This window comes from Triturus cristatus, chromosome 7 (assembly GCF_964204655.1).
Source record: "Triturus cristatus chromosome 7, aTriCri1.1, whole genome shotgun sequence".
Classification (NCBI taxonomy): domain Eukaryota; kingdom Metazoa; phylum Chordata; class Amphibia; order Caudata; family Salamandridae; genus Triturus; species Triturus cristatus.
In genome coordinates, this window is record NC_140590.1 from 1,362,757,185 (window position 1) to 1,362,784,911 (window position 27,727).

The following is a 27,727-nucleotide window of genomic DNA, read 5'->3' on the forward strand; positions in this document are numbered from 1 at the left end:
AGGCTAATTTCTTATTGTGTATGATGTAATTCCTGTCTGCATCTTATGCTCTGTTCAACATTTCAATGATGTTCAAATGTGTGTCTCTGGGACATGGAGCAGGTGTATTGATATTGTGTCACTTTGTCATCCTGACAGGTACTGCCTACGAGAAGGGGGTGATCTGGAAAGACATCGTCAGGGCCGTGAGATCTGAGGGGGAGTGTAGTCGGCAGCTGCCACAGGTCCGCAAGAGGTGGCAGGACATCCGGTGCTGGACCCGGTGGATCGCCCGGGTCCAGCTGGGGCTCGACAGTCCTCGCCCCCACGGCAGCCGCCGACGCCTGACCCCCCACATGAAACGTGTCCTGGCGGTGGTATTCCCTGAGCTCGATAGGCAGTTACAGGAGAGAGTGCAGCAAGGAGGGGGTAGGTACATGGCTATTTGTCGTGTTATGTGTCGCCAGCTTTTTGAAGTGCTCTGTAGCCTGGATACACTCCCAGAGTTTATATGTGCAGTGCATTTTCGGTTCCCCAATGTCACCTGGTGCTCTTTTTCATCCCTTCCCCTCCTTGACATTTGTCCCCTGGGCTGTGTGTAATCACATTTGCACATGGTCATCTAGGGTGCCAGTAAATCTAAGTGCACATTGCTTTCTGCATCATGTGGGAGGGTGGTCTGTGACTTGTGTTGGTATCTTGCCTGTGCCATGATCTGTTTACTATGTTGGGGGTCCATATTTGTTGTCACTGATGATGATTTTCAACATAGGAGTGTGAGCTTTTCAACTGAACACCCTTGCAGCATGCATGACCAATGTTGTGGCCTCAGACATGATGTGCATGTGGGAGATATGCATATTGCCTTGACGGTTGAACATGGTACAGTCAGCAGATTCCAGGACCACGTAGCAGTGTGCCCACTACAGTACTAATCATGTGTGTCATCCAACACTGTGCACATTCTCTGTGGGTTCAGCATAGGTCTGCCTCTGTGGCATTGTTCCCTGGCCTAGTTAGTATTTTGCAAATGTGTGCTACATGTGTCCACTGGACAGGGATACACCATTTTGCTTGTGCATACTCACACTGGGCAGTGCCTGTGTGGCTATTCACAACAATCTATTGATGGTTGTTTGTCACAAATATGTGTTGCCAGCCCCACAAGGTGATGTTGTGTAAATGAAGATATTTTTCCAGCACAGTTATTGTAACCCTGAATAAGAGGTGTCACTTCTTGATCTGTATCAATCACATGGACTCAGGCATGGGGTGGGGTGTGCGGGAGAGGCATACATGTGCCACCCTGATTTTTTTATTGCCAGGTCTGACTTGTGTGTGAGACTTGGCTGTACAAAGAATCACAGTGCAGTGCCCCTGTGATGCTGGCCAGTGCTTAATGTTCGTGCTTTGCAGCCTGTGTCAGTTTTTTTAAATAGATTATTCCTGCTCATACCTTTTTAGCACCTGTGCGTGGTTCAGATGCAACGCTGTTTGGACTTTGTGTGCTGACATCTGTGTGTACATTCTGGCTTGCCATGAGGGTGTCCCCACAGTACAGCTAGGCTTTTTTTCAACCCAATTGCAGGCCCATTGGCTTATGCATTGTCCTGGGTGTGGACATGTGTGCCACTCAAGATGACAGGCAGTAGGTCATATATGTAGCCAACTGTGTAATCAGGTGACGGATGGCCATGTGACAACTGACATAATTCAAGTTGTTAGTAAAAATATATTGTACCTTGGCACTCTCACAGCACTTGTCAACAGTTCTTCATGTTTTAAATGTGGAAATTTGATGATTTGTGTTAAGAACACTGATGTGCCTGCATGAAAAAAGTCTCCCAAGGAAGTGCACACCAAACGACATTTCCACTTTCATGGAACACATTGGCACATTTTCTAAGAAGCCACTGTTAGAATTAAATGGTGTTGCAGATTCTCCATATACATGTTCCCACAGTGCTCTTGGTTTTGTGAGACTCCATTGTTGTTGGTGACACAAACTGACGAGTCTCAAGACATCAAGACCTCCGTGGGCCCATGTATATGTACTTTCTGCAACACCATTAATTTCTAACAGTGGCTTCTTAGAAAAGGTGCCAGCTTCTTCAATGACAGTGTAAATGTACTTTTGTGTGCACTGCCTTGTGCAACATATTTCATGCAGGCACATGAGTGTTCTTTTCGCGAATTGGCACATTCCAAACATGTAGATTGTGAAAAGTATTGCGAGTCCCAAGGAAGCAAATTTTTTTCGTTTTGTGTTCCAAAGTACTTACAGGTCTCTGAGTGTGGTGACACCTTGAGTATTGAGGTGTGTCAGTTTATGTTGGGTGCACCACTACTGTTTCTTTCAGGGTAAACAAGATGTGGCATGACTTCATTGTATTGCTGTGCTCACCGGTTCACAGACACTAGCTTCTCAGTGTATTTCTCATTCAAGTTGTGCCTTTTGTGTTCTCTTTTTTCCTGGTGTCCAAGTGGTATAGTGGGTCTACCAACTGGGCAGTACAGGGCTTACATATGTGCGGAGTAATCTAGCTGTTACTCATGATGCATTGCCTGATATGCACTGTGACCAATTGTTCTTGTGCTCATGTGTCAGATGTATACAGGTGACTGATGCATTTCGGTTTCTTCTCCTTGCCCACAGCATCATCATCTGCAACCGAGGGAGACACCTGCATGGACCAGGAGGAGGGACCCAGCGACAGTGCCACCAGTTCTGGGGAGTCAGAAGGAGCCAGTGGCACAGAGGGCGAGGGGAGTCAGTCGGAGGGCCAGTCTGGAGGCGAGAGCAGCTACGACGCCGACGGGTCCGAAGCTGACCTCCCTGAGGAGGCGGAGGCTGCAACACCAACTGGCAGCATCCCAACATCTGTCCCCGCCTCCTCCATTACCATCTCCGCCCTCCCAGTTGCGCCCGTCCCTTCTGTCCGTGCAGAGTCCCACCATGTCTCCTTCAGCCCAGGCACCGCACCCCCTGCCCCTGTCACCCCTGCTGCCTTCAGTGAAGAGTCTGTGGATTTACTGCGGCAGTTGCAGATTGGGCAGGCATCGGTGCTGAATGTCCTCCATGGACACACTAAACTGCTCACACAGATGGTGTCGTTCATGGCGGGCATGTCAGCAACGATGTCTGACCAACGGAGGTTTCTGCGGTCCATGGACTCTTCCCTGACGGCAGCAGTTTCTCTCCTGCAGCGCTCCGTCCCCCCCTACCCCGGACCCATCCACATTGCCCTCTCCCATGCCTGCCCAACGCACACCCAGACAGTCACAGGCACGCACCCCACAAGACACATCCAGCACACCCCCAAGTAAGGCACAGCGCACACCTCCTGGCACGCACACTCAGGGGGATGTAGGCACAACCACAGGGTCTGGGGGCAGATGACATACACGCAGCCACAGTCGCAGTCCGCAGTCCTCACAACCCTGTTCCTTCAAAATCACTCCCCTTAGCTCCCCTGCCAAACTCTCCCCCAAGGAGACCTATATGGTTGAGCTGGGCCTCGCCCCCACTGAGCCACCACCCCATAAGCGGGCGAGGAAGTCCCCGGGCACGGGAGTTGAGTCCCCCACCATGTCCACCCCCTCCCCCAAGAGCGCTGCACCCCATCCCTCGCCCACCACACCCTCCATTGGCCCTGGGGTATCTTCAGGTGCAGGGGATAGGATAGAGGCCCTAGGAGCAGTGTGCAGCGCCGAGCTCACCTCCACCTTTGGCACTGCCCCACCCCCTGTGGTGGAGACGTCCACCCCTGCACCCACCACACCTACCCATCCCCCTCATGTCCCTGCGGTGCCTGGTCCTGCCACAGATGATGCCCCCCCCCCCCGGTCGACAAACCTTGAGGTTCCTTTGTGCAGGCAAGGTAGGGGGGGCCGCGGTCCCCTACATCCACCCTTGGACTTGAGAAATGGACTGGCCATTGGCCTTTGTACATGGTATCTTTTAAATGTATTTATTTTTGGTGCTGAATAAAGCCTTTTCTTTTACTTTCAACACTATTGTATTTCAGGTACTTGATGTTGGTGATGAGGCTCCTGGAGTTAGTGTTCTGGTAATGTGTTAAGGTTCTGAGAAATGTTTTTGTATGATGGTCATGAGGTGGACCATGGTATCTGTGTGCCATCACAATGTCTCTGCAAAGAACCAATGGTAGTGTGTGTTCATTTAGTTTGGAGACATTGTCCCAAGGAGTGTTCCTTCCTCTGTGGCACCTGACATCTTCCCTGCAAACAGTTGCACAATTGTTGTGCTGACCTGTGTCCACATTTCCTTTGTTGGTGAGGGATCCCTTCAACAATGGCCATGCCTGCTCACCGATGTCTCCTGCTGAATCGTCTGTGCCATCCTTGCTAGTCACTGTACTTGTGTTTTGGGTATGTAGGAATGCCTTCAAGGACAAATGTGCCAGTTTCAGCACTATGCATGTGTGTAATCACTGCCTACCACACAAACGGTACTTGTTATGCAGGGTATTTGGGCACCTGACTCACAATTGTGGGCATTGTATCTGGTGGAAGTGAACCCTATTCCTTCCATGAGAGACAACATCTTGGTGGCTGGACCAGCACCTGAACATTCATATCAGTCCTGGGATGTGCGTGACAGTGTGTGTTCCCTTTGGCTATCTTAGTTCTGTATGCAGTTACATGACTATACAGTCTGTTGACACGAAATCAGGGTGTGTATTGTGCTGCATCCGCCATGGGTGGGTATGCATGTGTTATATGTCCTCACTCCCACATATGGTGTGTCATGCAGTGTGTGAAAGACATCCATTGTCCTGGGAGTGGGACACTGCTGTCAGTGATGTGTTGTAATAGCACTAAAATCATAGTCCAAAGTTAGGGATGCGTCCATACCACCATGTAGGTGTGGTCATCTGATGATGATGTACACCCCCCATATCTCTGTCCACTGCTGGGAGTCCTCTGCGCCCACCCCCATATCTCTGTCCACTGCTGGTAGTCCTCTGCACCCACCCTTCATATCTCTGTCCACTGCTGGGAGTCATATGCACCCACCCCTCATATCTCTGTCCACTGCTGGGAGTCATATGCACCCATCCCTCATATTGCAGGCCACTGCTGGGAGTCATATGCACCCACCCCTCATATCTCTGACCACTGCTGGGAGTCATATGCACCCACCCCTCATATCTCTGTCCACTGTTGGGAGTCATATGCACCCACCCCTCATATTGCAGGCCACTGCTGGTAGTCATATGCACCCACCCCTCATATCTCTTAGCACTGCTGGGAGTCATATGCACCCACCCCTCATATTGCAGGCCACTGCTGGGAGTCCTGTGCACCCACCCCCATATCTCTCTCCACTGCTGGTAGTCATATGCACCCACCCCATATTTCCTTGTCCACTGCTGGGAGTCATATGCACCCACCCCTCATATCTCTGACCACTGCTGGGAGTCATATGCACCCACCCCTCATATTGTAGGCCACTGCTGGTAGTCATATGCACCCACCCCTCATATGTCTGGACACTGCTGGGAGTCATATGCACCCACCCCTCATATCTCTGACCACTGCTGGGAGTCATATGCACCCACCCCTCATATTGCAGGCCACTGCTGGTAGTCATATGCACCCACCCCTCATATCTCTGACCACTGCTGGGAGTCATATGCACCCACCCCTCATATTGCAGGCCACTGCTGGTAGTCATATGCACCCACCCCTCATATTGCAGGCCACTGCTGGGAGTCCTCTGCACCCACCCCCATATCTCTGTCCACTGCTGGTAGTCATATGCACCCACCCCTCATATTGCAGGCCACTGCTGGGAGTCCTCTGCACCCACCCCCATATCTCTGTCCACTGCTGGTAGTCATATGCACCCACCCCTCATATTGCAGGCCACTGCTGGGAGTCCTCTGCACCCACCCCTCATATCTCTGTCCACTGCTGGGAGCCATATGCACCCACCCCTCATATCTCTGTCCACTGCTGGGAGTCATATGCACCCACCCCTCATATCTCTGACCACTGCTGGGAGTCATATGCACCCACCCCTCATATGTCTGGACACTGCTGGGAGTTCTCTGCACCCACCCACGCACCCCCTTGGAGCAGTACACTGCTGGCCTGGACCTACACACACACCAATATGAAGGTAACATGCTGGGCCAGTCCTCTAAGCCCACATTCCTGGGGTGTGTACGCCTCGTATCCCAAATGTACTGGTGCCGTAACGGGGTACGTGTGACACGCACCGTACCCACGCATTCATTGTGTGTGTACGGTCCGTATCACAGTTCTACTGTGCTGTAGGGGTACGTGTGCTACGCACCATACCCACCCATTAATTGCGTGTGTACGGTCCGTATCACTGTTCTAATGGTGCCGTAGGGGTACGTGTGACACGCACCGTACCCACGCATTCATTGCGTGTATACTGTCTGTATCACTGTTCTAATGGTGCTGTAGGGGTACATGTGACACGCACCGTACCCACACATTCATTGCATGTGTTCGGTCCGTATCACTGTTCTACTGTGCCGTAGGGGTACGAGTGGTACGCACCGTACCCACGCATTCATTGCGTGTGTACGGTCCATATCACTGTTCTACTGTGCCGTAGGGGTACATGTGGTACGCACCGTAACCACGCATTCATTGCATGTGTACGGTCCGTATCACAGTTCTACTGTGCCGTAGGGGTATATGTGGTATGCACCGTACCCACGCATTCATTGCGTGTGTACGGTCCGTATCACAGTTCTACTGTGCCGTAGGGGTACGTGTGGTACGCACCGTACCCACACATTCATTGCGTGTGTACAGTCCGTATCACTGTTCTACTGGTGCCGTAGAGGTACATGTGCCACGAACTGTACCCACGCATTCATTGCGTGTGTACGGTCCGTATCACAGTTCTACTGTGCCGTAGGGGTACGTGTGGTACGCACCGTACCCACGCATTCATTGCATGTGTACGGTTCGTATCACTGTTCTAATGGTGCCGTAGGGATACGTGTGACACGCACCGTACACGTCCACTTCCGTTGTTGCGGTACGCAGGGGTTGCTGGCCATGCCCCCCCAAGTGACCAGACCCTGGTGGTAATGTATGGCCTTCGTATTATAGGTTTGGCTTTGAGTATGGGGTTAGTTTTCTGCCCCTCACCCCCACCCTGGCCCCTGGGTGTTGTTCTCACCTTCTGCGGTGTGTGCGTCGGGTGCGGTGCACTAGGTTGTATGCCAAGAGGACCGGGATGACACGTACGACGGGGTTCATGGCGTGTACGTCGCGTACCGGGGCTCCGTTGCATAGCGGTTTGCGTCGAACTCTGCTTTTCCGGCTGTGTTTGACTCCCGTAAAAAGAGAGCCGTATGGAGTGACGTAGGGACGAATCGTACTTGCTGGGCCGGAAACCGCTGCCTGAATACGTCTGGACGTCGCGTACAAGCTGTTCGGATCAGAATCGTAGTTTTTTTTGACCCATACGGGCTTTTTTACGAGACGTATGGAAATAGGCTTTCTGTACGAATCGTACTTCCTAGGTTGTACGGAAGGTTTACCGGGTACGAGTCGTACGGGGTAAACGCTCCGTACAACGATTCGTACAGCCTTTTTACAGGATCGGAATCGGCCCCATTGTTTCTTTGCCGCCCTTGTCTAAGTTAATATCAATTTCTCTTTCAACTTCTTAAGACCTGAATCTATGTCATCCCCACAATATTTCACGAACCAAAGAATTGCATCGATGGGTTTACTCTGCCAGCAGGTCAAATGCTGCTGTATCATGGAACTTATCTCAGGTGTAAAATCATACACAAACCGATACACAAAATGTCCGATATCCTTCTGTGTAATGTTCTCAATTCCACTGTATTGCTTAAAGGCCTGTAAAAGCCTTTTGTAATACGCTTGCGCTGTATCCTTCAATTCCTGAGTAGTTCTGTCTATGTTTACCCAATCTGTTTCTTGCTGCAAAATCCTCCCTTTCAGATAGGTGATAACCTGATTATATTTTCTTATCACTGCTGCTGACGGCGCACCAGTTTTAAGATCTCTCGCAGGATCTGTTTCTGGCCAATTAACTGCTATCTTACGCTCAGTCCATAAGTCAGTTGAAACGACAATGTCAAATAAGGTCTCTAAATCCTTTAACAAAACGTTCAAAACCTTTACAAATCTCTCTACCTACTAATGCCACTCAACAGGCTTGTCTCTCATTTTTGGGAAATCATTTGTGAAAGACAAAATGTCTGATCTATTTCAAGGGATATGGACATACCCTCCTCCTGGTACTTCTCTCATGGGATACGCCTTAATCTCTGCTTCTCCCTGTTCTTTCTCAATCATCGGGTACAAAGGCAGAGTCACTAGTGTGTCTTCTTTCTTTTTAGCCCATCTGCCTTCCCTTCTTTCTACACCTCCCCATCTCTTCAGTGTTGTTAGTAGCTCCTTAGTCCTATTGTCTTTTCCCTGATGGGTTTAGACTTTCTAAATCTTTAGCACTAAAATCCAATCAATATGTTTTCTGTAATGCTTTTGATTTCTGGACATCCACTCCATACCTTTGAGCCACCTCAGCAAATCATTCATGAGTGCACCTAGTCTTTCGAGTTATATCCTTGCACATGAACAATATTTCTTCATCACAGTATTTCACCAATCTTTCTGGACTAATGGTTCCCAATACCATTTCCTGTAGTTCTACCTTTAATCTGCTTATGTCTGAATTTGTGCAATTTTCCACTGCTTTACCATTTCTTCCAGCAATATATTTTGTACTTGCTGCCGGAACTTTATCCCTAATCCAGTTATCGAGTTCCTCCGGTGTTAGCCCTATGGATGACTGGTCACTCCTCTCTGAGACTCTCTGTCTATTTTCCCTTAACCTATGTGTCAAAGTTTTGAGTTCACATTTGTAATACCTTTCCTGTTACAATTTGTGGACTTCTGTTTAGCATTTCAGATATTCTTTCAGTAATATTAATCAAAGAGTCTGTTCTTTCTTCCATTGTGGTTATTGTTTTCTCACTTGTTCTCATATTACTACCTCGTACTGCAGCATTTTCTCTCGCAGATGACACATCGTTATTCACCTGCTCTCTATTTATTGCTTGGGGAATGTGATTTGTTCTCGACAACCCACTAGGTAGCCTCATTGCATGTACTTGCGATATTCCCTGTCCTTTCTGATATAATGGAACAATTGGACCTATCGTGACTGGAACGGATAATGCATCTGGACCAGTAATCATAAAAGGATTATTAGGTTCTACTTCTTCCGGGTTCTGACCTCCAGACAAAACAAAATTCTATGAGCTGAATTCAAAGGTCCAGGAGGTGCCTCTGTTGTCATTTCAACAAAAGGGTTGGTTTCTGAATTTGTCTACTCTTCGTTAAAAGGTGGAGGTCTATCCATCAACAATTCATTCAGTAATTCATCATCTATCTTATCCAGGCTCTCCTCTGTTAACTTAAGAACCTGAGCTAGGGATTCCTCCACATGTTTCATTTTCTCTTTATATTTCTCTCCTTCTTTATTCTCAGCTACCATTATGAGGATACTTTGCGCACCCATTGCAACATCTTGTCTCCACATCTTTTTCTGTGAATCCTATTTCGCTTCTCCATATCAATTTAAAGTATTCTTCATCTGCCCTGATATTTCTCCTTTTCTCTTCAATGGGCTTCATGCTCCCTTTCTTTGAGAACTTTATATTGCATTGGTCTAGGTGTCGGAGTCATATCGTTCATTTGTCTTCTCAAATTCTCTAAAATCCGTACATTAAAGGTTCCATACTGCGAAAAAGCTAAGGGACCATCTTTCTCTGTATATTTTACCCAATTCTCAAACCAGGTACAAGTATGGTATCATCTCTCCATGAACATATGTAAAGCTGGTGTACCTTACGGATCTACAGGAACTCCCTCACTAGTAGGAATAGGCTCATCTTTACATATTAAAGCCCTTAACCGCCTAAAGAGTTTCAAGATTTCTTCCTTTCAATTCAAATCAATTTATTTCCAACTATTTCACTTCGGTATTATCATCTCAACTCCCAATCACTGCTTGAATCCACCAACCAATCCCAGCACGCCTCCTCACCAACTGCCCTATCTCAGCGCAGCACTTTGTGACATCAGTCTACTCTTCACAGCTACTGACCCTCCCTTTACAAATCTTATCTTCTTCAAATGATTTCACGCAAAACAACATTAAACATGAAACAACTCTTGTCTGCTCCACTAAAAAGAATTATAGATTCTCATACAACCAGAGATATTCCTTCACTCCTAGTAAAACCTCGACCAGCGCGATTTCACCCTGTGAGTAAAAATCCCTAGAATTCCTCATGGTGCACTCTAGAAGAAACCCCAATAAGATTTTAAATCAATATGCTTTCAAAACGTTCCCTTCACTGGTGGCACTGGGAATGACATCTCACCCACTGCACCTTCGAAACAGAAGTCAAATTTGCTTAGTGTATGCCACACTAAGACCCACCCTTAGGTGCATATACCGGGATTAAGGCCTTGACGGACCAGTTTTCAACCTCAATACAAGACAAACATACAAATTTCACAATAAGACGTAACACTTCTGTGATCACAAGTCCACACTAGTCTCATCACCTTCTTTATAGTCAAATGATGCTCAGTAAACAGTTTAGACTACTAAGGAATGCATATGACAGCATCTCCTCATATCCTATTTTTAATCAGTCAAGACTAAACTACCCGGCTCGCTACCAGAAAACTGTTGCAGCAGGAAAATTACTAAAATGTATTTTACCACATATAATAATCTAATATCATCGGGCAGATTTCCAAATACATCTTATTTTAATGACATTCATCTGTTACCCTCCATTATCATAGGTCCTCTAATGGATCTTTTTATTGAGCTGATAGGGACTAGAATACTCGGAAGATGCAGGCAATTATCCTATGAAGACCTGGGATAGATAGTTGCTAAACTAACCATAATCTTCACAATTCAATATTCAAAACTTTCTTTAGCCACTTGTATAGATTCCTTGGCATAACAAATATGACCAAAATAATGAGACAGAATCGATGAAGATAATTCAGTAAAAACATTTACCTATTGCTTCAGATTGCATAGACAGAACAGAAAAGCATTTGAGGTTGGATGTAATGATAGTTTTGTTAATGCAAGTAATCACACAGTTTGGCACAGATCAGTTTTAACAACAACTATTCAGCCTACAGAAGAACATGGGAAAATATAGATTCAGTTTATCAATCATACAAACCAAGCAAGGTAGATTGCTTCAGGTCTGACCTCAGATATCTCAGTCAAAGTTCAAGCTGCAGCACCGCATGCCACAGCAGGATTCAGATTACTCCTCAGCCGAGAGGTTATTTACCGCACTCCTTTGCCTGACGGCAAAGCCCAGGATTAGAGGTCGCAGTTTGAAACAAAGTTTAGTACATCTGAGTCTTCCATCAAAAGTGAGTGGAAACGGTCATAAGAAATTATAATAAGATATCGAGAGTCAGACTGACTGCCTGCCAGACAAGAAGATGAAATATGACAGCCAGCCCCTGTCTCCTCCTTGAAGGGGCAGTTATAGTCCAAATGTTACAGGTTCACACACGCATCAATTCCATCAGTACATGCTGTTTTCATTGGTCACTTACGGTAGACTGTTGTGGGGTGATCAGTAAATCATACAATTTGCGATGAGTTAAGTAATACTTTTTGTAAATCTCATTAATATTCATGTACTCCATTTAGATAGCATTTGGTCACTTTGATGGAAGTAGGAGGTACTTGTCCATAGTCGGTTTGTTCCGAGGCGCCTTTCCCTGGGCTTGCAACATTATTTGCTACAGTTCTATCGAATATGCTTCCAGTGGGAAGTGAATTAATTGTTAACCAGAACCGAAGTGAAACATTGCTGAAAGTTCTCATATAGCTTAGGTGACTGCCTCACATGATTTTACATTAGCTAACAGGAAAACTTTCAAAGGCCTAGATGAAAAATAGCTGAATCATTATCTTGTTAATATTCATTAAAGGAAAATTCATACATTTGCATCTTCATTTAATCTTCTTCATTAATTCAGTTATGACTAATTTCACGAATCACGTCAGTTTTAAGCAGTACTTAAATATGTTTTTCTCTCCCATCTAATTTGGCACATTATCATGCAAGCATAATTTTAACATTACGTTTTTCAGTACATGTATTATTTTTCATATGCGTTTCAAAGGCTCATAATCATTCATGTCAGTTTTTCTTAGCAAAGAACATTTTCTACATTTCTCTAGTACAACTATGCATATATTGCGTTCCTTTTAACGCACATTTGATTGTTATTCACAAAACTCTCTATATGTTAATTTCATTTTCATCTTTCCTCGTATCACACAAATGCATCAGCATGAAATTCTTGTTTTTTCTTATTTTATTTGGATTTTCGTTTCATCATTTGTCTGAAACTCTGCATGCTTTTACGATGCAGTATGCAAACTCATGTTCTCGACAAGTAGGGTATTATGTCTCATCTAGTAAAAAGTCTTGTAAATGATTTTTCCAGGTAGGAATTGGTAAAGATAGATGCCAGAGAACATCCACGCTCAATCAGTAAAAAGGCGGACGTGGCAAGTGCTCCTGGAAACTCACTCATGCGGGTGGAGAAAAGGAGGTTGACCGGGCAGTGGGTGTGCAGAATCACCTCAAGGACGTCATTTAGGGTTCACCAGGGGTCGCAGCAAATCCTAGCACTGTGCTTTCGACCTCAGGTCTCAGAGAAATGTATCAAACTCGCAAAACAATGATTTACTGTTGCAAGTGGAATAAAGTGGAAAAAATCTCTGTCTCCTGCTGCCCTTGAGTATGTAAATGGAGCAAGAGACAGGAGGGAGTAGGAGAGAGAGAGATAATTTAGAGGAGAACAAATTTGAAAGGAAATGGGGGTAGGGGGGCAAAAGAAAGAGCAGGGAGAGGACACCACAAAGAGACATGTGAGAGATAGATAGACAAAGGCAGTGTGTGTGAATGTGTGTGAGAGAGACAGAGGGATTAAAGAGACAGAGAGAGGTGATATATGTGAGAGAGAGAGAGACAGGCGTGAAAGAGAGTGAGATACATGAGAACAATAGATAATAGACACATAGGTGACAAAGAGATAGCTGGGAATCAGACAGAGGCAAAGACCAGTGAAAGGGGATGATATTATGAGAAGTGGTCTAGTAAGAGACATATAATACAGAAATAGTTAAGAGAGACAAAAGAGGGTGTGAGACAGGTGTTTAGAAAAGTAATAAAGGAACAGCTGGTGATAGACAACCGAGAGACAGCGGTAGGTAGGTGAGACTTGTAGGAAAGATGCAGGTCGGAGATGAATAGGTAAGAGAAGTAATAAAGAGGCAGCTGAGAAAGAGTGTGGAGACAGGTGAGAGAGGAGAGAGTTTGCTGAGAAAGAATCAGTTGGGAGTCAAGGAGATGCAGAGGCTGTTGGAGACAGTTTAGAAAATAGTCAGAGAGACAGCTTAGAGAGAAGGGAAGATAGGTGTGGGAGAGAGGTTTGGTAAAGAGAGGCCATAAAGAGAGCACACGTAGTGGGGAGCAGGAAAGATGAGAAAGTGACAGTTGAAAGAAGGCAGACAATTGAAAGAGTGGTGAGAAAGTGAGAGTGCAGACTGGGAAACTCAGTAGTCATACATTTTAGAGAGAGACAGAGGTAGGTTGAAACATACAGATGAGGGGCATGTGGGGAGGAGGAAAGGTGAGAGATATACAAGTGATATTGAGAAAAGACAGACAGGAGTAAGGTAAGTGGGATACAGGTGAAAGAGAGGTTAAAAAGAGACAGAACCAGTAAGATAATCAGGTGAGAGATGGGAACATGTGAGATATAAGGTGAGCAGCGTGGTAGATACAGTTGATACAGAGGAGGAGGTATGAGTGCTGAGACAGAGACAGCAACAGATGGGAAAGTCAGGTGAGCAAAATGTAATAAAAAAAGCAGACAGTTGAGAAACCGTCAATGGGTCAAAGGTAATATGATGCCACTACCTGTGATGTCCTGGCGGGATAAAAGGACATGTGGTGTGAGTACTGCTGTGCCTGGCATTTTGGTGAATCTCCATCCATGGGTTACACCAGGGGTGTCAGAAAACAAAAACAGCAAACAGAGTAAGATTAATATCAGATTTGACGGCAGAACTTCACTGCCATTTGTGAAGAGGTAAAAGGTGAAAATAGAAAATCACACCGAAGGCAAAAAACTGTAGGAGAATAGTTTCCATTTGGGTGAATGGTATTCTGATGAGACAAAAGACAGAAATGGTCCTGAGCAGGCTAGAAGAACAGAAGGTACCTATAATCTTCTTCATCTCATTTTGGTGAGCCAATGTCCATTATTGGCATATAATTGGATACAGGCAGCTTAACATTCTATTGCTAGTGTCACTCATAGAGTAGTAACTAGTATTTGGCAAAGAAATTGCAGTCTTATAGTGGAGTGGAAGGCTAAGAACAAATGTGGCAAGTGGCTAATCCTAGACATCGCATACTCAAAGTTTAAAATGACATTAGTAACGTCTTAAGGACTAGCCCATCACAACCCTATTTAATTGATGAGATCTACCTGCAGCTGGCAGACTTTCCTACTGCCATAATAATGGAGTGTGATATTAGTGCAGTGGTGGCACCTCTTGATCAAAATACTATACAAGGCTCTCCAACAGAAAGTGTCATGAGGAGTTTCTGCAGTGAATACTAAGAAAGTTATTGTGCTCTTCAAAGAAGAATTTTCCAGGGAAGGCATACCAAAGAGTCTGGTCATGGTTAATGGGGTGCAATATGTATCCCAGGATATGTACCATTTTCTGAGAGAGATCTCTATCATACATCTCAAAACAGCACTCTATACACCTCAAGCAAATGGTCTAGCGTAAAGCATGAATAGCCTAGCAAATGTTATGCACAGCGTGCTACTTTAAATAGATCCTCTTTAAAAGATGCTTTCAGGGAGACCTGGTGGCCACATCGTCTTACACCTAATTATGTTACACAGATTTCACCATTTGTAGTGTTGAGAGGCAGAAGGCCTCATTGCAAGCTCAACCCGGTTTGGCTAAGGTTAAGCACAAAAGTGGAGAGGAGATGGTCTGAGTATGAGATGAAATGTAGACAGGAACATTGAAGCAAGTATAAGGAATATTTTGATCTACAAGGCTAGAGGGTGTCCGAAAATGTTTTATAAGGTCTGGGGTCCCTGGCTGCAATACTATGGACTAGATATGGGAGAAGAGACTCAAAAGTCTTCGTCATCGCAACCTGTGGGAAACATAAGAATGATTGGTGGACTTGACAATGTTGATGAACCTGCCGATGATAAGGATTACATGTATTATTGTCTGTTTGACCGGGCTGCGCTTCACCTCCATGAAATGATGGTTCGCGATGCAAGGTTGTACATCGTATATTGTTTACAAGTAAAATCTTAGTAAAAATATATATTTTTTTAAAGAAATGTTTTGATAATAAAAATTATGTGCGTGTTGGGTATTGTAAAATAGGTGACAAGGTGCTGGTGAAAAGGTCTGGAATGTTGAAGAAAGGTCTGCCAAACTTCATGGATTCTTTCATAATAAGAGCGGTGAAAAAAAACATTGAGGTATTGGATTCGGGTGATGTGTGGAATTATTCTAGAATGGTAAAGGTCGAGAACTACACTGTTCAGGATGAGTGGTCCAGGAATCTTTCCATTGATGACTCGAATGTGGATGAAAGTGCTCCAAAAAGAATGAGGGCTAAGCCCAAGTGGCAAGATGATTATGTGATGTAATTGTCTGGTTTCTTGTATTCCTGAATTAGCTAAGAAGGTCATAATCATTGTTTCTCCTCCTCATGTATGTTGTTGTTGCTTTTCTTTCTATCTTTATATTCTAAGGGGGGAAGATGTGCTATGCTTTACTTAATCCACCTTGCAGCTGTGTGTCTGGAAACTTGACCATGTCACTAAGGGTGGAACTTGATGTGGAAGAATGTGGGTGTCATCAGAGGTCGAATGTGAATGGTCATTACTAACACTGCGCTGTCGTGTGAGATAGGGACAGTTGGGGAATTAACTGCTGCTCTTAAGGTTGGTGGTCATGTACCTTATGAAATAAAACATTTTTTACCTCTTTGGATGTGTCACGTCTTGGAACTTTAAAGCCCCTTTATATCTAAGTTGTGGAGTAGAATCCCTTGCTTCCCTGCAGCAGAAAACTTCCCTCTACCAATGGCTATGAGATAAGAATCAAATATGTTTTTCAGTTTCTTCCAGAGCAATAATGGTTAGCCATAGTCAGATAAATATTGTGGAGGCTGAGACATATTTTGAACAGCCATAACGACCCTGTAAAGGTAAACTCAAATAACAAGCTAAAGAAATTCACTGCCAAAATAAGCTAAATGAACAAATCAGAAATTAATAAACTAACACAACAGATCAAAATAATAGCTGTAACACTAATAACATCACTAAGAGTTGCATGTTAGAATAAAAAAATAAATCAACTGCGCTATTAATCCCACTTGAGCAATAAAAACGTGTTCCAAATCAGCTAGAAATGACATGCGATCTCCCAGAATAATCGAATGAGCCAGAACTCTGTTTTCTAGCACCACTCTGGGTAAACAGAACGTCCTTTGTTTTAAATAAAAAAATGCTTAGCGCAGTCTAATTTCTATGAAAATGGCGCAATGACGTGACCGCTATATTCATAGTAGTGGCGTAACAAAAGTTTAAGGGGCCCCCCTGCAATGTACAGAGAGGGGCCCCAGCTCCGGATTTTATCTGGAGCGCTCAGACCTGATTACTGTGCTGAGGGGGCCCCTTACAGCTGGGGGCCCCACCCGCACCGCGGGGGATGCGGGGGCCTGTGTTAGGCCCCTGATTCACAGCATGACCTAAGGCGAGACAGGATTCACACGGCACATCGCTGAAGAGGTTCAACTGACGTTGTTTTGTGCGGGCCTGTTCTTCCAGAATGGTTAATGACGTGAACGTGCTGTGCGCCACGTGACTTCCTCACCAATGCGGTTGGCTCAGTGCGGCTGGGCACGCCCTTGGATATACAAGTGCTGGCCAATGAGAAGGCTTTACCAGAGCTGCACACTTCACAAATATCTGATATTATTTCTCCCCCGCATTTTTTTTTACGACATATCTTACAACAAACAACAATTAGAATAACCTCATATTTATGCATTTGTTTTTGCCGAATACCATTTCTTTTTTTAACAATATATTTTATTGATTTTACATGGTATAGTCCGGGACATGCCCTGGAGGATACATTGCGATGGATAGACATACCGCCATGTACATCTGTTTGTGTTTGTTGTATAACTCCCAAACGTAACAATAACAACATTGCGCAGTTCGTTTCAAACCCCACCAAATTATAATCGAACAGCTGAATATGCCCAATACCATTTCAATGAATAATGGTATGCAATGGCACATATCGTGTGAAGGCAACATGCCGAGTGCACATTTAAAGTAAAACATACGCTGCAATTCTAAGATGTTAAGGAAGCTTAATGCTGAATCCGCTGGTTTTTAACTTTTTTGTGGGTGTGCACCATTAGAAAACTTGTTCCGGACATGTTCATACAGTAAGGGGGAAAGCCGAATAGTCTTACCTATCTGTCTAGCTTCCCAAAGGAAAATGGCACGATTTGAATGCCGATAACAGTTAAACGAGCAGAAAAACTACAACTTTTTGTCATGTGTGAATTTGTTTTCTTATAAACCAATCCAAATCATATTTCACTTTTCAAAATTGGTACTCTTCATGAAAATGTATATAAAAGAAAGCTGCCCACCATTTTTAGCTCAAGCCTGAGCCAGCGCGCAAGCACTGCTCTGGCGATCTGTTGTAGGTAGAATACAGAGGAGAAGCTATTATTTATTGGCTTGTGTCTTTGTCCTTCATGCACGCTGGAGTCTGATTCCTTAAAAAGCTTGTTAGTTCCTCCTTAGTACGGCCATGTCGTCATTTGTATGCTCTCCTGGCTACTGGTCCCTTTACTTGGTTGTTACACGGTACATGTACTTTTTCTTTATTAAGCAATATCGGACGCTTGTTTGAAATGCCATAGGTCTCACATTTAAACGAGAGACCTATTGCATTGCAAACAATTTTTTTTCTTCATGTGAACCCAAGTGTTGCATCTGCTTAGAATTGTGCCTTTCAGGCAGCTGTCGGCCCCTCACCCCTCTTTAGTCCCTGTTTCATAGCACGCTGCTTTCATATAGCAGACAGCCATCGAGCGGTGAGTTGTTAACTGGTCATTCCCGAGGGCGTGTTTTAAGATGTTGACGTTTTCTATCCTGAAAGTCCTCGATAGCTGTGTTTTTGTATTCTGTAGCGGGAAGACTTGCTTTGTGCTACTGGTAAACTATATATTCATAAACTATTCGAGTGATGCTAACAGACCCCGCATGCCGCGTTCTCACTACAGACTCAGATTTCTAAATCTTTCCCTCACAGATTTAGACTACAGATTGTGACTATTAGGCATTCTGTGTAGGTTGAAGTGATTAACTGCAGATTAGCCACAGCCCTCAGATCTCTTTTATGGGTTTTAGGCTTAAGTAGGACTTGATTAGTTCTGTTTTTGGCAGCTGTGAATCTGTAATACAATGACATGATCTCTTCTGTGTAATTGGGGACTCTTGCGAACAATATTTTACATGTAGGCATCCATGCGCTGCATTGCCTAGCCTTTTTTTATTTTTCTTAATTTAATGCAAGTATCTAACTTTACGATGTTTCCCATATTTACTGCTCTATTTTAACTCTTTGGCCTTGCTATCTATTCCTGCTATGTGCCTGTAATTGTTTTAGGGCCCAAAATTCAAAGGTTGGGAAGAGCACAGTCTGTAGGAAATCCTGTGCAAAAACAGGCAGTGTTGGAAATGTGTTTTGTTACACACTGGCTTACTTATGAAGTGGCACAAAACACTAAGCGATACACCGTGCGGGTTGTGTAGTTGAAAGTGTATTGTGCGTGTCCAGAGAGGAACTCTCTGTTGGATGAGGGGACAAGAGACACTGATGTGCCATTTATGAATGTGTAGTGTACTGGCCTCACTGATTGAACTCTACAGACCCCATTTGTATCTTCATCGTATCTCTATATTATTTTATAAAGCGCTCTAACCTCTTTGTGTAATGGCCTCTCCATATAAAAATGCATATATAAATAAATACTTGCAGATTCGTACTCATGACTGTAGCAGGAATGTGCCCACTCTTAGGGATCTGGGACTTGAATTGTAACATACCAAGATGCCAGGATGGACTGGGTTACAGACATCTCTATTGTGACTGTACGCTGTCAAATAATAGAAAATAAAGCGATTTGGGACCTGCTGTCGTGGACTATATTGGATTCCTCCATAGGCCAGTCACGTTTACAGATCTCTTTGCACATTAAATGCTTGGCCACTTGTTATTAGTCGTGATCCCTGCATACGGTGATGGTGAGCTGTAATTAAAGTAGTCGGGGATGATCTCGGGTACTGCCATGGCTTCTCCTCTTGTCTGAACTTTGTGCTACTGTATACTTCATATTTTGCCTGGCAAATAGTTCCACAGTTTTTGCTGCTTGGTCTGAGCATGAATAATCCCCTGTGGATTCCTTCAGGTATGGAGATGGAGCAATCGTTGGTGCTGATCTCAAACGTAGTGCCCTATTTGCACTGAACATACAATGGTCCTTTTCTGTGGGAGGCTCTGAGAACAATGCAGTGATGTTACTCCTGTGAGTAAGTGCCTCAGTGCACCACACAGGGGTAAAAACACTACATAAATATATTAAACCATACTAAACACTGAATAGGCCGGAGTGTCAGTACCATCCAGTTTACGCACTGAAAGCACTGTGAAGCCCCACTTAGGAACGCCAATTGTCAACTTTGTTGGTAATTAAGATGGAAAAAGCGAAGCCTTTAATGTTGTTGCAGGCAGCCCCATCAACTGAAGAAAACATGGTTTCCATAACTGATTTTGACAGCTTTGTGTGGCAGTAAAATCTGCAAAAATGTCACAGAGTACTACCAGGATATGTGTAGTCTTACTGGTAGAAGTCTTTGTACTTCTACTTCATTTATGCTAGTACCGGATAATTTTCCTAATCGCACAGAGTAGAAAAAAAGTATTTTACTACTTCACCATCTCAGTTCCGATCATTATGGACACTGTGTACAGTTTTTCAGTTTGGGGCTTTTGTATGATAGCTTAATATATTCGGGGTGCTGTAATTTTGGTTTTCTTCCATTTAACTAATTAGACTAACACTCCTGAAGTCAATAATACTTATCCATAGAGAAAATATTATAGACTAAAAAACTGATAGTGTAAATTTTCAGCTGACCTTCTTCCCATGAAGGTTGGGCTTGTGCAATCCTTCCTCTGTGTAGCACTTCACGAGCATCTATCAAGTTCACTTTGCATGATGTCATCAAGGTAAATGGGTTTGCACTAACCTTTCAAAAATAAATGAAGGTCATCATGGGAGATGGCTGAATATCCCAGAGGACTCTAAGCCCCATTGATGCGTTTCAAACTCTGTGGTCTAACATAATCCAATCTGGGTTAGCTGTTTTCAAGATCATCACCCCTTTTGCTTCTCAGTTCATCAGTGTTTGCAACTACAGCATCCTCTAACATTCCTTAATTCCTCTCATGCATTCAGGTTTCTGTAAAAATTATCAAATTAACTGCATGCTCTGCAGTAAGGTCCTATAGTAAATAACAGTTTTTACTAAAGTTGCCTTTCCATTAAGATTTTGTTACCCCCCCTTAAATCCCCATGCAAAGCTCCCCCACAACTCCTTAACATCAGAAGCATTTGAGCCAACCATAAATGTATCCAGGTGCAGGAAAGAGGCAGTGAGGGCAGCTGTCTGACTGCCAGGTTTATTTATTAACTAAAATGTAGCCAGGCTGAAAGTCATCAAGGATGCTCTAGTACACGGGCCAGGCAGTATCTTCAACTTAATGTTGGAGGATCGATCCGTGAAACAAACATGTCATTTGCTTACCGACTTACCCTCTGGATGACCAACCTAACTATGACTTCATGAACATTACTATGTGAATGCAGACTTCCTGTCACCATTGAGGATTCAATGGAGACCCTATCAGGCTTCCCTCCCATCAGATCTGCAGCATGCAGCTCATTTTCTCATTCTTAGCCTTCACCACACAGCCCTGCAAAGACAACCAATCCTCCTACCGTTCTGTGAACTCTGCCACACTCAAGGTTAACTTCTGTGGCAAATTTCTCACTCCATTAATAGCATTATACCCCTAACAGCTTTGCACAGATAGTCCAACCATGAACCATCACATGCTGGAGACGGTGTAGTAGTGGCTATCGTAGTAGTCTGAAAGGACTGTTCAGATATTCAGTCGTGCTGTGAGAAGTCCCTAATCCTGGTTGAAGCAATAATTTGTAGCAAACAATCTAAAGATATTTAGTGGTCCCACTGAAACATGTAGAAACAAGAGAAACACATTCCTTACCAATACCACCACCGATACCAATACCACCGCCAATACCAATACTACCACCACCACAAATACCAATACCACCACCACCAATACCACCACAACTAATTCCAATACCACCACCATCAATACCACCACTAATACTACCAATATCACCACCACCAATACCATCAACACCAGCAATACCACCACCACCACCACCACCACCAATACCACCACCATCGATATGACCACCACCAATACCACCATCACCAATACCGCCACCACCAATACCACTGCCAATACCACCACCACCAACACACCACCACCAATATCACCACCAATACCACCACCACCATTAACAATACCACCACCAATACCACTACCACCAATACCACCACCACCAATACCCCAAACACCAATGCCACCACCACCAAGACCAATACCACCACCACCAATACCACCAGTACAACTACCACCAATACCACCACCACCACCAGTACCACCTCCAATACCACCAATACCAATACCAATACCACCACCGATACCATACCAATACCACCACCATCAATAACACCACTACCACCAATATCACCACCACCAACATCATCACCGCCACAAATGCCACCACCACTACCAATACCACTACCAATACCACCACCACCAATACCACCACCATCAATACCACCACCACCAATACCACCACCAGTTCCAGCACCACCAGTTCCAACACCACCAATACCACCCATACCACAGCCAATACCAATACTACCACCAATACCACCACCAATACCACCAACACCAATACCACCATCACCAATACCAGTACCACCACCACCAATACCACAACCACCACCAATACCACCACCACCACCGATACCATACCAATACCACCACCACCAATACCACCACCATCAATAACACCACTACCTCCAATATCACCACCGCCAACATCATCACTGCCACAAATACCACCACCACTACCAATACCACTACCACCACCACCAATACCACCACCACCAATACCACCACCAGCACCACCAGTTCCAACACCACCAATACCACCCATACCACAGCCAATACCAATACTATCACCAATACCACCACCACTACCACCACCATCAATACCACCACCACCAATACTACCACTGCCAATAGCACCCCAATACCAATACCACCACCACCAAAACCAATACCACCAAAACCAATACCACCACCACCATGCCGCCACCACCACTAATACCACCACGACCACTAATACCACCAACAATACAAGTACCACCACCACCACCAATAGCAGTACCACCACCAATACCGTCACTAATACCACCACCACCACCATTACCAGCACCACAAATACTAGCACCGCCAATAGCACCACCACCACCAATACCACCACCATCAATACCACCACCACCAATACTAATACCACCACCACCAATACCAATACCACCACCCCAGCGACTTTCGCTCACTAGTAATAGCATGGGCACTGTACGAGGCCAGTGCTGCAGCCGAGACCATCCCTCCCTCCCACCATGCCTGCCATAAAGCACAGCCTGCCCTGCACCAAGAGGTGAAGCCAGGGCTCTACTAGAGCTGGAGTGTTTTTTATTAGGCCAAAGATAGCAATGACATTACGCAATGCCACACTGCACACTCAAATCACAGAGAGGGCAGGAAATATCCCCCCGCTCTTCCTCCTGAGCTGCGACAGTGTAATCACAGAGTGAAAGGTGTAGGAGAGCTTTATTAGTGTTTATAGCTCGGATCACACTTAACCATCTTCTTCATGGGACTATATCACTACTTTGAAGACGTCGCAGGCCAGTCTCTTCCTCTGATTTTAACAATCTAACAATCTAGCGCTCGAGAAGGCCCTTTATTGCAATCCAATAAGTCTTGCATTTGCAAGAGTTTAATCTATTAATATTGTAAATGACAATGCCTTTCATTTATGTTTTAAAACCCAAAACATAAATAAAAGGCATTGTCAATAGCTCAAACTCATGTGAATGCAAGATCTATTGCATTGTAAATGCTTGTTGATCTGTTGCTGTCTGCTACGGAGGAGCACCAGATGCTTCTGAGAGGTTTGATGTGGAACAGTGTTGTAAAAGGAGATAGTGCCACCTAGTGGTTTTGTAAGTATAACAACAACAAACTTGACCAATACCTTTTTATTAATACATAAAGAAACGTTATTTGAATATACAAAAAAATCCTTTTCAGTCTCCTAGCTGGTTACTCTACTTTTATTTTTTCGGTTTGAATGCATTAAGAAAACACTTAAGTGAGGACTTTCAATGTTGGGTGACATATTTTACATGTGAGAAGAACTTTTAAAAAGGTACATTTTAAAAAACAAATTAAATATGTATCCTAATTATGTTCTGTAGATTATTGTATAGTGCAAAGTGTTTATCAAAAAATGCCAATAGGAAGTAAGACAATTTTTTAATGTAATGTGTTAAAGCTCATCTATTTGTGTATAGTAATTGAGGAGCAAAGATCCCAAAAAAATGGTTTCAGAAAGTACAAATATGACTTTGTTACTAATATAATTGTGCAACGGTAGGTCTTATTATCACGTAGTAAAGAGTGCTATAAGGGAGGTAATTTAGATTTATATGCAAACTGAGGGTTTTGCACATGGCTAAAAAAGTGCTGTATGTTCATGCTCCAGAGCAGGAGTTACAATTTTCTTGTTTACTAGGGCACACAACGTATGGGAAGTACATTTACACAATATTTATAAATGCCACTTTTTCCCCACAGCAGAAGTAAGCTGTCCAGAGGCATGCGTACAAAAGGAAAGTACTGCTTCTCACAAAACATAAAAACTGTGTTATATTGTAAGTATTAAATATTAATAATTAGCAAGTACAAAAAAAACATGCAGTGCATTGTCTTTGAAAAAACATTGATAATATTAGACCAGTTGTGTTTTTTCTGAATCTGAGTAATTTGAAAGCAGCCTTCCCGGCAGGGGTAGACCAGTGCATTTGGATGTAATTTGCAGGACCGTGAGAGGGGACTCAAATAACTATTCTAAATCACCTAAGGGCTAAACTAAGTGCAGGTGAAGGACCATTACGTTGGGCATAAATAACTATTGTAACTATGCTTGTGGCAAATTTCAGGGCAGGTACAGGATCATGATGTGGATTATAGATTACTATTCTAACTATACTGGGGACAAAACTCAGGGCAGGTGTCAGACCTGTGACAGGGGTATAAACTACTAATGAAAATCCAATGGGGTGAAGCTCAGGGCAGGTGTTAGATCTGTGACGGGGGTATAAACTACTATTGAAAGTCCACTGGGGTGAAGCACAGGGCAGGTGCTGGACTATGACAGGAGGTACAAATTGCTACTCTACCTCTGCTGGGGGCAAAGATCAGGGCAGGCGCTGAACAGTGACTCAATGCATAAACTACTATTCAAACACCGCAGTGGGAAAAACTCAGGGCAGGTGCTGGACCATGATGTGGGTTATAAATTACTATTCTATCTCCACTGGGGGCAAAACTCAGTGCTGGTGTTGGACCTTGGCAGGGGGCATACATTACTATCCTAACTGCTAGGGCAAAAGTTCAGGGCAGGCCCTGGGCAGAGACGGGGGGCATAAACTACTGTTCTAACACCGCAGTGGGCAAAAATCAGTGCCGGCGCAGGACCGTGACAGGGGGCATACAACACTATTCTAACTCTGCTGGGGGCAAAGCTCAGGGTAGACTCTGGACAGTGACTGGGGGCATAAACTACTATTCTAACACTACTGGGGGCAAAACTCAGGGCTGGTGTTGGACCGTGGAGGGGGCACACATCACTATTCTAACTCTGCTGGGGGCAAAGCTTAGGGCAGACTCTGGACAGTGACTGGGGGCATAAACTACTATTCTAACACTGCTGATGGCAAAACTCAGGGCAGATGCTGGACCATGATGTTGGAAATAAATTAGTATTCTAACTCCACTGGGAGCAAAACTCAGGGCAGCTGTTGGACTGTGGCAGGGGGCATACATTACAATTCTAACTCCGCTGAGGGCAATGCTCATGGCAGGTGCTGGACTTTGACAGGGGCCATAAATTACTATTCCTACTCTGCTGGGGGCAAAGCTCAGAGCAGATGCTGGACAGTGACTGTGGCATAAACTACTATTCTAACACTGCTGGCGGCAAGACACAGGGCAGGTGCTGTATCATGATTTGGGTTATAAATTACTATTCTAACTCCAATGGGGGCAAAACTCAGGCCAGGTTGTGGATCGTGAGAGGGGGCATAAGTTAGTATTCTAACTCCGCAGGAGACAAAAGTCAGTACTGGTGCAGGGTAGTGACTGTGGTTGAATTTTACATTTGCCAGCCCACCAGGGACATCCCTTGGGGCAGGCAGAGATGAATGGCTGGGTTCCTATTACTTATGCTCACTCCACCTGTGGTGTACCTCAAAGCAGGGGATGGAGACTAACGTGTCCCCATATTGCTATTGTAAATCTTCTAGGCACTTTCCTCGGGACAGTTGTTGGTTGAAGACTATTTTTTTTGGAACATGTAGATAAAAACCAAACTTTTTTTATAAGATGAAATTATTTTTTGGGTACAACTAAATATATTGTTTTTTACCGACCTCCAGTTTTTTCAAAAACCCACTAACCACTTGCCAAAACAAGAGAAGAAGAATCACACCCTTGCTTCTACAAGCCAGAATTTGCAGTTCAGCAACCAATCCACCTGCAATATATTTTCAAAGAAAAACTTTTGGAAGGTAAACACAATACTTGACTCATTATTTTTTAGGACAAAAACATGTACACTTTCCTCCCACTAGGCAATTTGCAGATGTAAAAAAATCTGAACTTCAGTCTTCCAAAATAATATTTTTTTTTGCACTTTCCATTTTAGGCAGATTGTAAGCATTTTTTTCCTCTTTTACAGCAGGTGAAAAAGTAAAGAAAAACTAAATTGTAATTCAAATTCCTGTTATTTTTTTTTTGTTTTGTTTTTGAAGAGCTGATCATAATGGCATCTTCCCGTCAAGCAGGTTATGCTGAATCTAGGCGTGGAAAGAGCCTCTTGAAGTACAATCTTTACTGTAAGGAGAAGATAACTGAGGTGTGTGCATTATCACTCATCCCATTGCACAGGCAGAGCGGTTACTCTGAAGTAGACTGTTGTTAGTACAACAGAGCATAACCACTCTGCTTTTGCAATGGAGATGGAAGTGAGAGAACATGTTCAACATATAAAAAAGCTAGCATCCTCCTCCAATCATTCCTGTGGCTCAGTTTTGTGGGAGGTATCACAAAACATTCACATGCATGTTGCTAATCTCCGTAGAATGGTTCAAAGAAGAAAACAGGCAAGTAATCCGCAATGTGTAGCCCCACAAACCTACTCCGACTATAACATAACCCTTGGTCTAACTTACACTTTCAATAATGTACCATTTCTTTTGCATGACAACCAAAACCCTCTTAAAAGAATACAATTTTTTAGCACAGCTCATAACCTGATAACCCTTGAGAATAGTGAAATTTGGATGATGGATGGGACCTTTAAGTCAACGCCCAATCCATTTTAACAAATTTACACTCTTCATGCTAACATTAATAATACCACTGTACCATTGGTATATAGTTTACCCTCTGATGAGCAATCCTCAACCCACTTAGAATTTCTGTCTGTAGTTAAAGCTAAAACAATGAGTAAAAGTCCTAGGAAAATGATTATTGACTCAAATTATACCCTGAATGACAAATTCAAGGATCTTTTTTCCACTTCTCAGGCATTTTGGCTAAAAATACAAAAAAACTCATTAGTCTAGGGTTACTATTGAAAGAGTAAACTTCAGTTTGAATTACGTAAGCTAACTGCGTTAACTTTTGTGCCACCTAAAAGTGTGGAAGAAATATACACTGCAATTTCTGAATCTGAATATTTTATTCAAAATTAAAGAAAAATTGTCACCCTTACTAAATTACTTTGAGGACACCTGGATTGGCTCTCTAAGCAGGTCGGGCTGCAGGAGGAAGCCAAAATACGCAATTGAATGGGGGAACTGCTATACAACCTGTTTAGAAGGAGGTGCAAAAACTAACAATGCCATTGAGGGATGACACAAATCCTTCAACAAAGCAAACGGCATACATCATCCCAATGTGTACCATATCTTGGAAATTTTGTAGAAGGGACAGAGTTTTCAAGACATGAGACGTGCG